Below are 19,148 nucleotides of genomic sequence, written 5' to 3' on the forward strand. Positions count from 1 at the left end.
CACTGGTGCCTTTATCCATCATGATGGTGAACCTGTAAGTGACTTTCCTTTGTGAAGAGCAGAGCAAGCATTTTCCCTCCACTTCAGCAGGTAGTTAAACTGTTATTCTAAGGATAAGACAATAGACAAGTCTGTTCTTGACCTTCTCTTCTCATGTCCCTGAACAAAATAGGGATGGATAAAGAAGGTCTGGATGACTCAAACAACCAGATTTCTGAAAACAATATAGATGCCTTATATAAAACCGACATTTGAAAAAATAAAACTATATTATTGTATACTTTTATAATTTTAATGTTCTGCGTCCCTAGATTTTATTGTTCTAAGCTTTTGTTTGAAGGCAAGACTTTAGCATTTTTTGCTAAGTAGATGAATTTAAATTGCAGCTCTCCAGAACTCTAAGTCTCCTATGGCTCCATCCCTGCAGGTGTGACCTCACAGTGCATAGGGTTCCATGTAGCATTGACATTCATCAACGTCTGTTTGTTCCGAATTCCTCAAGTAGGCAATACAATTGCTGTTTCTTTTCCAGAGAGCTGACTACTGTTTCGTTTGGCAGTCTTTAACTATTTAAGCAGATCTAGGATACTGGAGCAACAATTTAGAATGTACAATAAAGTACAGAAATAGTTACTCTGTGTTTTCAATTATGTTCACAATGCTCCATCACCATTCTCCTTAAAATTGTTTCTTTTTGTTTTTAAAGGGAGTGGGAAGAAAAGGTTATTTATTTCAAAACATATAAAGACTCCTTTATTCTCCTTGATACTTTTCCCAAGATCTGTGTCATTACAGACAAATTGTTGAAAAGATTTTCAGATAATCTTGTCTTGATTGCCTGAAACTTGTGTGTCTATATTTTCCTCTTAGAATAATACCCTTACTGTAATGGAATTTCAAATATATTAACAAACATTGACCATTCTTCATGTTAAAAATAGCTCAAATCTATATACCAAACTCTTTCCAATGAAATATAGACATTTATATTTCACATGGTTGTTGTCCTTCCTGTTGTACGTTTTTAAAGAGTGATGGGGCCATTTTGCATTTCTCTGAGTTACAGAAGTTTAGTCACAAAAGAAATTTAAAAGGCTACCTTTTAAATGTCATTTAAATATATAAAATATACATGGAATATATTTGTGATGTAATGGCAAGCATGACACTCTCTTAGAGTTTTAATCAATTTTTCAAAGGTGTGAGAAGATGCATGCAGAACATGTCAAAATGACATGAAACTGCTTAGTAACTGTGCTCTGAAAGATACATAAATGAAACAATTTCTGGAAACAAGACTTCACAGAGATGGGTGTGGATAGACCCAAAAGAAAGAACTCTCAGTCACTTTAATAAATCTGACACACGTCTCCTATAGTTTGAGAGAAGGCTCCAGAAGTCTACAAGAAAGAAGAAGCATAGCAGAGGAGGAAGGTAATTTGTCTCTTTGGAGTTGGATGGATACTCTCTCTTTGAACCTGCTTGAGGAGAAGGAAGACAGGGTAAGAATTAAGGGTGAGTCCACTGAGTAATTTCTACCACAGATAGCTGCTAGCTAGTCTTCATTCAGGTTAAGAAAGAGTTACAAAGGGAGTTGCTATAGGGAGAAACTGCACTTGTACCACTTTGTGTGGAAGACAGATTGTAAGACTGCATTCAGAACTCACTACTCCAGTATGAGTTTCCCAAGATGGAGGATTTCTGCAGAATCCATAAAATTCCTCTATGAAATTATTAGTGAATACTGAGAATCAACCAAACCCAATAAATATATCATCCAGTTTACAGTAGTCCCTGTAAAGCCAGGGACAGAACAGGAGATGGTGGAGACAGGAAGCCCAAAGAGGCAGAAATGGCAAGATAGGGAAAGAGGGGACAGTTCTCCAATCCACACCACAGTTTACTCCCTTCAGTCAGACCTAAGCTGGCAGTTCAGGAGACAAACAGAGCTATATCTTATCTGAAATGACTTTATGTTATTTGAAGTGGGTGGCCTGGATTATAAGAAAATATGCCCAAGAATACATAATTTTTCAAAGAAAAGTAGTTCAGTGGAGCATGCTTAGAAGAAAATAATGTAACTGCCTGCTAATGAAGTCCATTGCCATGTCTGATCAAGATTAAACTGAGTTTTTCTGACATAACATGCACAAGTATATACACACCCTCATGCATACACAAGAAGATAAAATGGAATAGAGTGAGTAGAAAATTGTTAAGAAAAAAATCAAACACAAAAACAGCAGCAGCATGACACTTTGAGCAAGGGTCCTCTTGCGTAGGCATTTGGAAAGGTAGAAAATACATTCATTCTGAAGGAAGCTGGTTCCAGGTAAAAGACCCAAAAAGAACCAAGGCCGGAGATCAAAACTTGCAGGTGCCGAGGATTTATCCTGGCTGGGGACAGAAGATGCTGATCAGAGTCCCGATCAGGAACGCCCCAGGTCAAGGAGAGCCATACAAGCAACGGAAAGCGCCGCACGCTGCTCTGTGGAAAAGATGAGACCTTGAGGACTTCTGAGTGAAGAGTAATGAGATCTGATTCATATTCCTTGAAGCTCACTTTCGCTGTTTGTTTACTCATTGCTGTGCATAGTTTGAGGTCAGACAGGGCACGCGGCACTGCCCAGTTGCCATGGCTGGCTAAGCCGCTCCATTGTCTAGCGCCAGGACAGCTTCTCCCATTCATTGTGCCTTCTTGGCCCCTGACAGCACTGGAGTTTACAAGCCACGCTCTTATAATTGCTGCTTTTCAATGCAACGGGAAACCACTCTGCAAGCACAAGCATAAGCGTAAGATGCTCCATTTGTGTTTTTTTCCCCTCTTGATACATTCGTATACCCAGATGTTGCCAGACACATATTCTGAATCGTAAAACCATTCTAAGACTTCAGAGTCTGCTGGATGTTCTGTGCCATTCCAAACATTTACACCTAAGGAACAAGAAGCCTCAGAGATCTTGAACTTGTTGCCAATTAGAAACCACATTGGTTCTAGAAATAATCATAATTTCTCTTGAAGAGCCAGGCAGGATTGAAACAGGCTTCATGCCTAGGCGAGGTCATTCCCCAGGGAATGAGGGGCCCAGCCACATTACATCATGAATGTACTCCCTGACTCCAAAAGTTATTGTTACAGAAATAAAAATCAGTTGAAAAGCCACTTCCAAGACAGCATTGAAGAGGGAAAGCGATCTCCAAGGAGAAGCTTAAGTATGTTTAGAAGAAGAAAGAAAATAGTGCCCATTTGTTCTGGTAATGGTATGTGTGAGGGCTAAATTAGGCAGGAGGAAAATGATCTTCCATTTCTGCTGCTTACCGTATCCCCTGCTTTCCACTGCCTCCTTGAGTTCAACGTGCCAGAAGAGCTTAAAATCACTACTGCCAAACACGGGATCTGCTAGGCACCTCGATTTAACACTTCAAAGAGAAGATCCATGTCATATTGGAATGTTTGGCTTTACTGTCTAGTGAAAAGCCCAGTTCCTGTTCAATAATGCCCTAACATTTACTTCCAGTGAGCTGTAAAGTTCCCCACACAAATGTATGTTTTGTTCTCTTAGCTTCACATGCGTGTGGGTTGTGTTTACTAACCATGTGTCAAGTATTGTTGGCTCTGGGGATTAGGTTTTTGGGTATCAGGGCATCGATAATAACTATTTGACATGTGATGGGTGTTTGTTCTAATAAATGGAAGAACCATAAAAAGGTAGGAGCCAATGTAGTCCATTCAGTTAATACTAATGCAAAGACAGCATGAGCATTGAGAGAGTACCCTGTCCTTGAAGGGAAAGAATCGTACACAGAACACAGAACCTTGTCTTTTCTTATTGTTTTACATTTCATTTAACTCACATCAGAATCCTGGGAAAACCATTTCACATATCACTAAGTCCATAGAGGAAAGACGATGGTAGAAGGCTTTTACTGACATCTTGGAGACCTCAAACTGCTTTCTACAGCAATAGAAATTCATGGAGGGTGTTCAACAGTAAAGGTACAATAAAATTCCCTGATCTGTGCCCTGGCCTGGACCTCTTCTCTGAGCATTCATTTTATACATCTATTAACCTGAGGTTGTTGTGTCTTCACATGGAGGTGTCCAGTTTATTACAAACACAAAATGTTTAAAAGATAGTTTTTTCCTTTTAGTCTAGATCTTCTCTGACTATCTTTCATCTCTAAAAGACACAACATGATCCACTGTTAATGCCTGAAGTGTAGAAGTCATTCTGGGGTCCTCCTTTGCTTTTGCCTTCTCTTACCAGATCCTTAATATCTTTCCATTTGTAAGTTCAGGGCCTTTCAGGTTTGCTTCAGTTTAGTTGAAACCACATTTTACTCCATTGGTTATCATATTTTCTACATTGATCTTGAAGCAACTATGAATCTTGGTGATCTTAAATTTTGGATCCTTCTGCCTCTTCCTCTCGAGGTGTTGGGATCATCAAATCCTATCCTGTGGAGTGCCAGCAATCAAATCCAAGTCTTTCTTCAAGCACCCAATCAACTGAATTACAGATATCCTAGTTGTGTATTAAATGTCTCATTCTTGATGGTTTTCAGCACTACCAGCCTAACCCAAGTATCCCTGGTATTGGTTTGTCTTCTTCCACTGTGCTTTGATCCACCCTCTGCAGCAGCCAAGGATAATCTCAGACTAAAGATGCATGAAATTTCTCCACCTTTATCCTAAAGCAATATGCAAATCCTTCTAAGGGCTTCATATAAAATACAAAAGCAAAGTCGGACACCAAGCACTGTGCCTCAGAGAAGCCTGGCTTTCTTACCTCTCCCATGCTATCCATTCCCACTCTCTTCTGCACTCACTGCTCTCTGCTTCTTTTTGTTCCTAATAAAGGCAAATATTTTCCCATACCAAGGTGTCAGATGTGATGCTTCTACTTCCAACAGACACCAATTTTTTTCTCTCCTTTCTGTTCTGCTTAAATCTGAAATCTTACACAACCATCCTCTGTGAAACTCTCTGGTCCTCAAGTTATAATACCTAGTTCTTTCTTTTCTTTTTTTAAATTTTATTTATGTATTTATTTTACATCCATACTGCAGCTTCCCCTCCCTCCTCTCCTCCCATTCCCTCCTTCCATGTCCCCTCAACCCTTCTCCCCAGTCCACTCTTCCTCCAGTTCTGTTTAGAAAGGGCCGACCTCCTGTATGTATCAACAAAGCATGGCATATCAAGTTACAATATGGCTAAAATACCTCCCCTTGTATTCAGGCTGAACAAGGCAATCCTGTATTAGAAATAGGTTCCCAAGAGAACCAAAGTATTAGGGACAGCCCCTGCTGCCACTGTTAGAAGTCCCACAAGTAAACCATGCTATGCATCTGTCACATATATGTAATATCTAATTCTTTTTTTTTTTTTTTTTTTTTTTTTTTTGGTTTTTCGAGACAGGGTTTCTCTGTGGTTTTGGAGCCTGTCCTGGAACTAGCTCTTGTAGACCAGGTTGGTCTCGAACTCACAGAGATCCGATAATATCTAATTCTTATCCTTCACATTACTGCCCATAATAAAATAGGGCCTTACAGAAGCACAGATAAAGGATTATAACTTAGATAATATTTGCATATACCATGAGACTCTTCGCTACAAAGTCCATGAGTGCTGTTTTTCCCTACTGAAGCCTCAACAGTTCAAGTGCTCTGTGTGCATTTTGTTAAATGAATAAAATATGAAATATGCTTTTCTAAGATTTTCATCTGTAATGCATATATTTGAAGTTATTTTACATACACATTTAAAATGTCCTTGTATGATATGACTACTTTTTACTAGGTGCAACAATTATTAAAAAAGCTCTTGTTCTACCCACCCTGCTTGTACTTAAAACCTAAGAGAACACAATGCCAGAGATATACAAATGGTACCAATTTTGAAATCCCAATTAGCCACTAAATTTCTTACGTTCTTAGTATTAGCAATTTCCAGATTTACCAAAATTCCATTTAATATACATTTTCATTTATTATCTTTCATTCCAAGGTTAATCATATATTTAATTCTGGATCCTGATAGTTGTGTCTTGGAAAAATAAGTAAATAATAGTTTTACTCAATTTCTCTTGAATAAATAGACTGGTAAGGTTTTACTGCAATGCAGTATACATAAAAACTTTTCCTATTTCACCCCAGCTTTTAACCAAAGCATCTTTTAAGAGGCTGTCCTTGCAATCTTTGTCAATTCTCAAGCTTTAATCAAAGAAGAAAGTCCCAAGAATATTTTCAGAAACCCTGTTTGGATGCTGTTCCCAGCCTAATTTTGTAGATCAAGATGTTTGGGAAGTTCTGGTATTCTGGGGAAAAGTGTTTGAGGATTTTTTTTTTGTCTGAGTCAAACCCAAACCCCAACCCTAATTAAAATGCCACAACTTTGTTACCTCCTTGACTGTGGTAGATGTCGGTGTGGTTGAGCTAAAGCCATGCCTGGAAACAGCCTCTCATTTGTGTTCCTGCAGTTGGCTTGTGTTTCCATCTCAGCTTTCCTCTGCTTTGCAACAGATAGATGTTGTGTCTGTTGTGCAGATATCTCTGGAATTGAATAAAGAAAGCAAAATCACTACAGCCAAATAGCACAGATGTGGTGGTGGAAGTTTCTGAGGCTTTCTGATTTGTGCATTTTCTCTTCTAATGGCTAAGGATGGTGGAAAAAAAATCTGTCTCATAGTGTTTTATATTATATTGCATTGTATGAAAAGAATAACACATGCACACACATATAGGTATGTGTGTACGTTTTAATTGGCGAATGCTTTGGATGTTGGCATTTACGTTCATAGTCTCCTATATAGGAAACGTGACTGCCAAGACTCCTGCAAAATCTGTGTGTGTTTGTGCCACCAAGCATATACATAAATGGAAGCTTAGAACTTCCAATCTGTAAAAATATCCCCCTAAATTCTTTGAAATGTCATCAAAGGAAATCAACAAGTACACATGCTCTCTGTCCCTCACCCGAATATCATTACCTCTGCTTGGATAACCACTCTTTGATCCTGCCGCCTTCCAGTCTTCAAGAAGACCAAGCTACACCCTGCATACCTGCTGCTGGTGTGTCTGCTCTTCCCTCATTGCGATTTCCCTCAGAGTTCTGGAGCCTCCTGTGAAGTCAAATCAAAAGTGACAAGTGAAAACCAAGGGGCTTCTAAGCACAAATTATATGTGATCGTCTTGCCATAACAGAATAGTGTCATTGTCCTATAAAATTAGAACATCTCTGCTGTTCCACTCCAGAGAATTAGCAATATGGATTCTAGGCAGTAGCTAATGGGAATTCAGAGGGATTTGGAAACATTTCCCAGAAGTACAGGAAGCATTGAGCATCTAGATCTCCACATAAATACTCGCATTAAATCATAAACTTCTCATTTATTAAATTGAGCAATTATTTACTGGGCATCTATCCTAAATGCTGGGTATGAGGCATTAAAGAGAAGTAAAATCTCTTTTCTCATGGTGCTCACATTCTGCCTGGGAAGACATTTAAGAGACAAATGGCTAGGCAGAATCTAGATGAGGTCAAAGAGATAAGCTTTGCAGAGAGAATAAGGTGAACGCAGCTGGTCAGAGAGTGGAGAGGTTGGGTGATGGGTGGAATCCAAATATTGTGATCAAGGAAGCCTTTATTGCATGAAAGACATTTTAGGAGAAATACTGAAAAGTCTGTGCAGATTTGATTTCGTGAGAAGAGCAGGTTACACAAAGGGGGAAAGCAATAACAAAGGCCCAAGCAAGCAGCTTCCTTTACAGCCTCTGCATGTGAAGAAAGCCAGAAAGATCCAAATGGAGAGAGGAAGGGATTTGTTAGACATGATGTAAGAGATTTAAGGACAGAGGTAGGGAGTTTCAGTAGGACCTATAAGCCAATGCAGGGTAGAAGTATTGGCCTGTTAGCTTTTATTTGAATGAGATGGTGAGTCTTTGTGAAGCTTCTTAAAGTAGCTACTCTGTGATTTGAATCTGAAATGCCCCCAACAGACTAGTGCTTGAATGTAAACATGTGTGTGGTGCTCTTTGGGATGTTCTGGAACATTTGAAAGGTAGGGCCTGGTTTGTGGAATTCTACAAGTTGTGGACTCTGACGGTTGTACTTTCTCTGGTTACCAATAGTTCTCTTGTTTGACGGTAGATACTCTGCCATGTGCCCCCACCACCGTGAGCCTCCTCTGGAACTGTGAGCTAAGATAAACCTTTCCTTCCTTTAATTGTTTCCGTGACATAATTCAGGTACAGAGATAATGATGCAATTAATACCCACAACAAAGCTCCACAGGGAGAATTTAAACAGCAGTTCTTTGTAACATAGAGAATAAAAAAAATGTACACATGCTAAAAAATAACAAAAAGGCCAAGGAAGTGAAGGGTGCCTCTAGTTGTTCCTACTTAGAGGGTTGAGACAAGAAATCCCTTGAGCTGAAGAAGGTAGAGCCAACCTGGGCATCAGAGTAGTAAGATTTTATCTCAAAAGAGAAAATAAATGAAGAAATAATAAAGAAAGAAATGAGGAGAGAAATGAAGGAAGGAAGCTAGAAGACAAACTAAAGCATAATTCAACAGGCAAGTGTGGTGTGTTCTGGCTGTGCTCCCTTTCTTTTGAATACATCAGAGCCATGATACATTGTGAATCTATCACTTGCATTTTCAGGTAGAGTAAAATATTTTTTTCCAGTGAAAGAAAAGTTTTAAGATTAACAGATGCCAGAGCTAGATGAAATAACCGTTACTTGTAAATCTTTTAAGCATTATAATTGTTTGAGATATTATTCCAAAGCAATGTATGTTCATTTGCTTCATACTAATGTAGAGTATGGAGTTGCTGTTTCTACAGGTTAACACACATGTACTTCTAGAGGGGCAGCAAGCGCTCTGTCCACACGTTTGTCTTTCCCGTTCAAAGTTTAGAAAGGTTATCTTCTTGCAAAAGTCACCAGGATCTCTTTAGGAATGACTTGCAGGAACTAGAATGTGTCAAGAGGTTTCTTTTCTTTCACAAAGTCCCACAATAGAATCTAAATGCAAAGGACTTCAATAATGAAGATGGGCCCTGATTGTGAAACAACACTATTGGCTTCAGAACTTAGTGTTTTGCGAACAGACTACAAGGGTGTTAGTATCCCTTTGCAGTGAAACATAGGTATGTCCTGGTGGAAGAGATAAAGATTAAATTCAAAATCCCAGCGTCTAGTCGTTTTCACTAATGACTTCATTCTTGAAGCGTCATCCACTTTTCTGTTTCTCCTCATACCATAAGGAATTCACACGACCTCCCAGCCAGCTCCTTTTAGATTCTCTTACATCTTTCAAATCCTCCTTAATGTGAACCTCTTTGGGCACTGAACCTGAACGTCTTGCAGAGGCGTATTGATCTAAGTATGTCAGCGTGTTGTTTGTGTGGCTAGGCTGTCTGTAGCAGTTAGGATAATGAGTCTATTGCACTCCTCGATCCTCTGTTTGGTAGCATGCCTATGTTTCGTACTCCACACACCAGAGATGCGGAAACAAAGGTGTGATCTGAGAAAAAAATCAGGGTGAGCCATTGCTAGGGAGCCTTACTCCCCCAAAACTATTTTTTTTTTCAGAAATAGAACATCTGGGAATTAGCAGCATGCTGAGGATCAAATCTAAGGATATAAAAGAGTGTACACCCGGTTTTTCTCTGGTGCAAGAAGGAAGTAGAAAGAACAGTTGGTTCTTCTTTAAGTTAAACGTGCCAATTAGTTGGAAAGCAGCCAACAGTATATGCAGTGTGTAGGACTATAGGTTTACTAAGGAGCTAATTAACTGTATGAAAGTAAAATAACAGAAAGAGGCATGGCTTTGGCAGACTAAATTTCAAACTACCATGTAGATTTGAAGGAACTCCTAGCCAAAAAAAAAATGCTCTATACTAAATAGAAAGAAACATTTTTTAAAAGATCCAATGAAGCTAATCTGTCATTGTCTAGATTCTTGCTGACACAGTGGCCTGAACACAAATAGGTACGTGCACCATCTGTGTGCTTGATGCCCACAGATGTGATAAGTTGAGTGTCACATTTCCTGGAACTGTAGTTTCAGATGGTTGTGAGCTGCCATGTGGGTGCTGGGAATCAAACCTGGGTTCTCTACAAAAATGTAAGCTAACTGTTGACCCATCTCTCTAGCCCCCAAACCACTCTATCTCCACTATGTCAGTGTGGTGAACTGGTAGCAGGAGGACCATTATTAAAAGATAACTTGAAAGAATCCTAATGTATTTAGTCAGTATGTTGTGACTTAAAAGAATCCTAATGCACTCAGTCAGTGTGGTAATCAGTACAGTTTTTAAGTCTTTTGTGGTTCAGGTGCCCTTTTGGGGGGTTTTACTTGTCATTGTGTTTGTGAGAAAATGACAGTTATTAATTGGTTTTAAGTTGAACCAGTCCTTATTATAATTCAAATACATTCACTACTTCTGGGTCCCATATCTCTGTAATCATTTATCTTATAGTGAATTTTACTGTAAGCGTAATATTTACAAGAAGCAATTTGTCATCCCTGGGTTAAGTGTAGAAACTTCAATAATTTCTGGATAAATATGTCAAAATAACTAAGATTCAGGCAATAAAAGAGAATAGGGAGATTTTGATGTGTCACTTTGCATTAGAATTGGGAGGTGTGCTGGCTAGTTTGACTCCGTTATCATTGCTGTTTTATAAATATGATTTTCCAATTATTAACCATCATTAGTGTTAATGGCATTTATGCTCATAATCTGTCTCACTAAGGATTTCAAAGTGCTATAGTTTTCTATGCTAAATGAGTTCCAGGGCTCCAGCAGTGATGCCCGCCCTGATTTGCTACACCCAAAGTCTCCATACACAATTAATTTTAATTCATGTATGAATAGGCCATAGAGCACTTTGGGTAGAGAATGGAACTGGGGACTTTGCAAACAACTCCAAAATATTTCAGCTCATAAGGACTGAAATCCAAGAGCTAATTGGCTCTTTTTTCTCACTGGAGACAGCATTGCTTGTCATTTAAACACTTACTTACATACATGCTGGCTGGGCTCGGGAGTTGGCTAACACATGCTTGAGGCATACAGAGTCAAATGAGCAGAGATGCTTCAATTTCTGTCTCCTCTCTCGGTCCTGTTCCTTAGTTCTTCCCCAGCATCCCTGTCACATCCCTGTCCATCTGCTGAAATACGCTCCAGGATGCTTTGAGCATGTGCGACTTGTGTCCGTTCCTGATCATCTGTCCTGGTGCCCTGCCCCTGGAGCTGTGATCTCTCATTCTGAAGTACAACTGACACCTCTCTTCTCAAGGCAGTGACTACTGTGCCTGCAAGGACACGCAGCAGCACCATCTGTAGAGACCTTCTCATTCACCCCAGCAACACTTGGATTTCTTTTTCTTTGCCCTTTCCCTTCAAGTGCCTTTCTAATGTTAGAATCAATTTCTTCATGCGATCGATACATAGGAATAAGAAACGGCAGTAAACACCATAACACTTTACATATGCAGCCTAGGTTTGCCTAACCCAACAGTTCTCATTTTTTGTGGAATGGATGAAGGAAGGAAGAAGCAAATGAATGGATGAGTGAATCCTTGTTTCTCTTTGTGGATCAGGGCTCAGCATTTCTCCATACTCTCTGATGACAGTCTGAAGGTTCTCTTGTGTATTGACTAGTAGATTAGTTGCTAAAGTGCACATGTATTTTGGAGGATAGGTGTCCACAGGTCCATCTTTATTCTAACCCAAGGTGTTCTATGGCCTATTCATATATGAATGACAATTAATTGTCTTGAAGGCTTTGTATTCAGCAAGCCAGTGGAGTAACCATGTCTGCAGTCCTGGAACCCATTTACCATTTACACAAAAGCCCAAGTTCCATCCCTAGGACAAAGAAATTATCTTCTTTCTACATCTAATGGGTACCTTACTAACACTTCCCAGCAGCAAGCATTTCAACTCAGTGGAAACAGATTTTTAGTGATTATAACCACTGATTAAATGGTTGTCAGGTTGCCTTTGTTCTCTATATTAACCATATAGTAAAAAGCATTTTATTACCACTAGTTTACAAACATTAAGTAACTTGTCAGTCTCTCTCTCTCTCTCTCTCGCACACACACACACACACACGTAGTGATATTTCATTTGTATTTTAATAAGTAAAGCTTGCCTGAAGATTGGAGAGTAAAACAGCCGGTCAGGCATACAAACCAGGCAGTGGTGACATATACCTTTTATCCCAGTAGCCACACCAGTTTGTCATAGAAACCAGGTGGTACTGGTGCAAACCTTTAATCCCAGCACCAGAGAGGAATATAAGATGAGAAGAGACAGCTCTCGGACACAATCTCATCCTGATATTCCTGAAGGCATGATCACCATTTCAGACTGAGGTAGAGGTAAGAGCTAGTGACTGGTTGTTTTGCTTCTCTGACCTTCAGGTTGGACCCCAATATCTGTCTCTGGGTTTTTATTAATCATGCTACACACACACACACACACACACACACACACACACACACACACACTTACAGAGAGAGAGAAACCAGTTATGGTTGGGTTCATTTTAATCAGAACTGGGGAAGCAAGGACAGGCAAACACCAGAGGCTGGCTATTTGATACAACCTATTTGACAAGTTCCAAGCCAATGAAAGACCCTATCTCAAATAACAAGGTGGGTGTTGCCTGAGGAATGAGACTCCAGCTTGTCCTCTGATTTCCACCTGTACTCACACAAGGGTACCTGCACGTCTTCGTGCACCAACACACACATGTCACACTTGTGCTTGTGCACACACAACATACTCATAAAAACACATGCATCCAAACATGGGAAATGGAGCAATCACACTATGCACATTGCAACTTGACTGCCACACAGGACCACACACATCAAAAGAGTTTCCTCTTCACCTGACTTGAAGCCTGGCTTCTTGGAATTCTGATCTTCACCTGCTTGCAAGAAAAACTGTCTCTGATAGAATAAGTGAAACTACTGTGAATTCACGTATCGCTCAAGTGTAAATGTGTTAATGTGCAAACTCTGCCAGTCATGTGCGCAGTGGAAAGAGAATGGAAAGCCAGTAAAAAGTAGAAATGAGGCCCTAATGGTGGCATTTCAGGGAATAGGAGAGGACAGATGGGGAGATATTTCTGGACCAGGGAGCTTCTGGGTGCCCTTCACTTTGTACCACACCAGCCATTTCCTATTCCTGTGCAGAAGGTTGGCTCTGCTGCCACAACACTCTCAGGCTCTCCTGAGAACCGTGCTTCTATTTCTGTCTGTTATAAAAAGGTAGAGACGCCATTCCTTCTTGTTGTCAGGGATCAGAAATGAGCCTCCCTCATATAATAGAAGAAACCAAGAACAGACAAAGAAATCATCTTCTTCCTACATCCAGTAGACACCATACTGTCACTTCCTAGAGGCAGACATTTTAACTCAAGGGAAAGAGACTCCTAGTAATTATAACAACAGATTCTACTGGTTAAATGTTGGCCAGGTACCTCATCTTTATTACCAATGCCAGCCCTATAATACTTGCTTTTGTTGCTCCTGTTTTACAAACATTAACCAACAATGCTGGCAATTTTCACAGTCATTAGCGGTGACCAGAAAGTTATAATTCAAATCCTAAACATCTTCAGGAAGACATCCCTAATACGAAGAAAAAATATCTAATTATGGTTTCATGAAAACACACAGCCGAACCCAACTACTACAGGTCTTTCCATCCTATACATGACCTGACACCTACATTATGTTTACTTAAGCCTTTTTATTTCATAAAAGTATGGAAGACATAATTCCTGACTCCAAATTGTACAGGAACAATTAGTATAGAAAATATGAAAGATTGACCAATAATTTCAATATCTTTTCTGAAAAAGAAAATGCATCAACTACCTAAACTAGATAAAGGACACTTTCAGTCTATTTAGAGACATGTCTCTAAGGAAATTGGACAGTCCCTGACTTGAAGAGCTTGAGGCTGAAGCGATGTTAAGACCCCAATAATGTTAAAAGTCAGGCTCATATACAAGTTATATTCAAACTGATATAAGAAAGAAAAAAAGGAATGAAGAAAGGAAGGAAGGAAGGATGGAAGAAAGGGTGGGGGAGGGCAGTGAAAGCAGCCATGTCTTCCAGTAGCAATCAGACTACAGGATGTCATAGACAGAAAATAACTATTGTCTTCAATCATCACATCTGAGCAATTGTCTCCTAAACGCTGTTACAGCTACTGAGTCTGCCCCCTTCAGAAATTTCTAATCTTCTCTGCAATCTCATGGAAATGCGTTAGATTTTTTTCATGATTTCTTTTAAAGTACCACATCTGTCCACCAAGTCAATTCCCCACAAGTGGCATGTGTTCAAATTCCTTATCTTTCCTGACAAGAAACAGAGGTACAATGGCAGGGCAGTTGCTGACAGATCTCTCCCTCGCTCTGTAGATGCCTCTTGTGGGCTTATATTGAGAGGTTAACATTAAAATAAATTCAACCTGTGTCCCTTGGCTCACACCAGGCCAACACTGGCTTCTGCAAGACTGTGATCAGTTTGGTTATATGGCTGATTTGGCTGATTTTTCCACAGCACCAACCTAATTGTGCAACTGTTTAGGCATCTGCAGATACCTCTCTGCAAAGACAAGGCAGGCTTCACTTAACTCACTCAAATATGTCTGTCTCCCTTTTCTCCAGATCTTCTGCAAACTTACCGAGCAGCTGCTGGTAAAAGTTAAAATCATGCCTTCTCTTCCCCTTTTCATCTTTCAAATGAGAACACAAATATATAGCCAACCAGGCAATCTCTGAAGACGCTCAATGGGGAAGCAAATAATAACTATATATTTAAAGACAAATCTGTAGCCTAGGAAAAATCAATATGAAACAGTGACTTAAAAAGATTTAAAGAAATGACTACCTCTTCAGTAGCATATTTGAGTCCTTCCAGACAATCAATTATTCATAAATATTAGATTACCATTTTCTATTTGCATGGCAATACATGCAAGCGACTCTTTAAAAGTTGCCAGGGATCTTTCAAACAAATCTCAGCAAATTATCTTTTTTTCCTTGTTAGCTACTGCATCCAAACCAAAGAACCAATCTCATACAAGCCTGGTACTTTATTCAAATTTGTTTATTTGAGTACTAATAAAATATTTTTGGTATATCCTCTAAAATCCTACTAGCAAAATAATAAGATTCATAAAAATGTCCACAGAAATCAGAGCAAGTGTCGTTGGGACTAATCTGGGTCCGTTTCTCACTATGATTAACCAGCTCGTAATGACAACATTTCTTATCTTACAACTGTGGCATGAAGAGGGAGCTGTAGCTCTTCTGAGACACAATTCTGCACGCCCCAGCTTATCCACACTCTGCGATCTCGTCTCTCTCTCTCTCTCTCTCTCTCTCTCTCTCTCTCTCTCTCTCTCTCTCTCTCATTCATTCCCTCTTCCATCTTTTTAAGCATTGTGCCAGTTCCATTTAAATGTATCTGCCGTGGATCTGGTCAAGTGGAGATAATCCATGCAAATCAGAAACTGTGGTTGTCAGTGTGTGGTTCCCGGAGAGGACTCAGCCTGAGGAGGTCACTCGTCCACAGCCGCTCCTCCCATTCTATCTCTCCCCTTATTGCAGAACTGCTGTATGTACACAGTGGCAGAAAGGACTCAATTGACTTCAACTGCTGCCTGGTTTTGCTTACAACTTTTTCTTATAAAGGAACTTACCTCCATCTGTCTTTTCAAGGTAGGAAGCCCGATTCTTCTAAAGATGCGTGTAATGCCTCTGCTGTCTGCTCATTGTCAAATGTCACTAGGATGCTTTACATTGTTTCTGGCATTGGGCACAAATGCTGCGATTCCAGGTGCCTCGTGCTTTTGTTACTTAACCGTGTAGGCACAATTGTTTAAGTGCTGGGTATTTGAATGTTTATTTTCCACGTAGCCTGCTCCGGTTTTACAACGGCAGGAAGATTAGTGCCTACTCTCTAGCCTAGAAATACAATTTGCTATCAAGTTTTCCCTCTTAAAAAAAAATAATAACCTCTCTAGGTGTTTTAACTTCTCCTGCACCGTGGCCAATTACAGCCAAGTGCAAAATTCACCCGTGAGAAGGCTGATCGTGTATTGTTTGCCTGAAACTGGAGCCTTCTCACGGCATTTTCCCTGAAAAAAAAAAAAAGAATTAACTGTTGAAATGTTTTTAACATCAGCAGGCAAACAGTAGCTCTTCATTCTGCTGCAGTGGCAACAAGCTGGAGGCCCTGTGGCTAACTGCCCTGTCAAATAGATTTGTTCTTCGCAATTCACAAATTACTAGGCTATGCACAAGTATTGCAACTAGTTGGGATTCCGTTACCGTTGTTAGATGTGCTGTTAGGTATTGTTTTGAAATTATATTGTATTTTAGAAAAGTTTAATGTAGAGAGGTTCTTTAAACCCTGATGTGTATACAGTGTCTCTGGAGATCATTATTTAACAATGATTTCAATAATCACATTGTTAAGTGGGGGTTAAAAATGTGTGGAAGGGGCTAATAGATTGTACAATATCTGTGTTGTTTCTGAAAGCAATACCTCAGCTTGTACTACTCAAATATGTTTCCTTGAAGTGACTTGCAATTTTTTAATCATTCCTTAGTCATTTTAACTTTAAATCAAACTAAAATGTCATGAAATTAAATATTCAAAAATCCTTTGAATTAGTACAAATATAATTAGAACATTCCAGTTGCAGCCCAAATCTTAATAATGTCATCTGTCTTTGAAAGTACTCTTTGTTAATATGATTTTGCACCTTGACATATGGCTCTGGCAAGGATATTTAATCCCTTGTATGAGATAGAACTGAACATAAACAGTAAGCAAAGTTGACAGTCCTAAAAAGAAGGGGAAAAATGTTTTCTGGTATACGCAATCATTCTAATGTCATAAATCCCAGCTTCCATCGTCTAGGTAGATACTTGTAGTTAGTAGAGTTTGTGGGGGGAAATTTATTATCCACATAAAATATCCCAGTGTCAAAGCACTGCGTTTCTTGTTCTTTTTGGCATTGAATGTTCTACGGAACAGAGAGATGCACTCTGATCTTTGAGCACAGTAGCACAAGACAGGAAGCCCTGTCATTGTTAGCATAAAGACGCCGTCGACACAAGCATTGCTGTGCGGAGGACTATGTCTATCTCTGGCATGTGTTAAGTTACTATATGCAGAATTTAACAGACAAATATTTTCCGTTTCAAGGCATTATTAGTCTTGTCAGTATGAAAGCTCCTCTGCAAGGATGGGGGGGGGTGATTTATAACAGTACGTAACAAAACCCTTCGTGGTGAGAAAAGAGGAATTTAACTTATTACTTACCTAGTAATTAGTTTCTTTTAAAAGTCTTTGAAAGACTGAGTTGTAAAGTAAACTGAGGCTTGCCGGGACAAGCTAATTGGGTGTATCTGTTGGAGCCGTGTGGCTGCCTGTGAATACCTTCTGTGTCGTTGTTGACACCGGAGTATTCTACTGGAGCTCCTGTATTATGGGGAGGAAGGGGATTCCTCATTCCTGGTCAAGGGGGAATCTTCTACATCCAAAGGGATTGGGATAGGAGCCCCTGAATAGGAAACACTGAACAGAAAACAGACGAGAAGTCTGTGGGATAGCCCTGCTGGGTGAACTCCAGACTAGTGTGAAACTAAAGGGTACCCTTTCAGAACAAAGGAATACCACAGATACTCTGTCAGCAGCAAAAAGAGACAGAGAAAGTGGCCAAGAGTCTCTTCTGGGGACTGAGAAAATGCTGGCAACTAGGCATTCTCCGCATCCACATTACTGGATATGATAGGTCTGCAGGCACTCCCCCAGGAATGCCAAGCCATCATTTCACAGGGTTATTTCAAAAGCAGATATTTTTATAAATGCTTGCATTTATTTGTAAACCTCAAGAAAGTATCCGAAGACCCACCTCCTATGCGTTTAGTCAAGCCTTACTGTGCATCTTAAATAAAACAGTCACAGCCTTCAACTCCACCTAGGTTCCCTTGCTTCATCGCTACACTTCCCATTCCTCTAGTAACTCATCCAAGCCACTGCTCAGGGTAAGTTCCATTTACTCCATTCCAGTGTGCCTTGCAGCAAAATGTAGAGCACCGATAAACCTCATGGCCGTATTTAACAGTGGGCTCTTATTCCCACCTGACACTCTTCTGCTGCTTTCACTGAATACAGTTTAAAAGATAAATTATCATCTTAAAAGGCTACTACGAGGGGTGATAATAGTTGTCCAGAACGTCAAGAGTATTCTGTGGGCCTGAGAAGCTTGCAATCCTGCTCGAGGGAAAATAATCTGTATTATCAGCAGGCATTCGATGCCTGCTTCATCTGCAGACATTCGGAGGTTCTCAGGAAGCTTTCTTATCATACTAAACATTTCCTAGACCTTGGAAGTTATTGCCTGTGTGAATTGATGATGACATCCGGGCTACACTCATCAGATCCTTTTTGTTTTGTTTGCACAAATTCGAGTCTTCATAGTAATGCCGTGAGGGCAAAGGGACCGTCATACAAGTATGACAGATAAAGACATTGAAGTTCAGAGAAGTTAATTAACTTTGTCAAGGCCACAGCGTATGGCAGACATGGGACTTGAACCTGCTTATTCTTTGAAATCACATATGACGATGCCTTCCTGGCTCATCTGTCAGGGTGCCTCCTTCCCTTTCTCAACAGCAAGCTTGTGTCATTTATGCTCCTCTTGTCTTGACACACCAGAGCTAGGTATCTTGTTCTGATTTTCAGCTTCTCCTTAGCTCTTCCTCTCCATCCACATTGCTGTTAGAGTACAGTTTTTAAGAGTTATTTTACTGAAGGCATGCCTGGAATGGTTACTCTAGTGGAGTGTAAGAACTAAATCAGATCTGTAATTGATTGGCTTGTCTATTCACAGTCTTTGAAGTGCCACCCCCTCCTCTCTTTTCCCTGTCTCAACACGAGACTGACAGCTTTTTATATGTCTGGAATATTAGTGGTGTTAAGTGCTTGGTAATGATGGAAATGAACCTGAGGCTTTATCTCACTATCTGTCCTACTAACTCCACTGTAGTTCTGATAACAATGAAAACATTGATGCAAACGACTGTTCATGG

At 39.9% G+C, this 19,148-nt stretch overlaps 1 protein-coding gene across 1 annotated transcript in view; it reads left to right on the forward strand.

The window, feature by feature from the left end:
• The first annotated feature begins 15,489 nt into the window (after nucleotides 1-15,489).
• The window catches only part of Adgrl2 (adhesion G protein-coupled receptor L2), a 612,895-nt gene continuing 609,236 nt past the window's right edge, over nucleotides 15,490-19,148 (forward strand). The window contains exon 1 of the mRNA XM_075981092.1: nucleotides 15,490-15,764. The gene's annotated coding sequence lies outside the window, so the exon portion shown is untranslated. The remainder of the gene's footprint in view (nucleotides 15,765-19,148) is intronic.

The sequence above is a fragment of the Microtus pennsylvanicus genome, chromosome 7 (genome assembly GCF_037038515.1).
Source record: "Microtus pennsylvanicus isolate mMicPen1 chromosome 7, mMicPen1.hap1, whole genome shotgun sequence".
In the NCBI taxonomy this organism is placed as follows: domain Eukaryota; kingdom Metazoa; phylum Chordata; class Mammalia; order Rodentia; family Cricetidae; genus Microtus; species Microtus pennsylvanicus.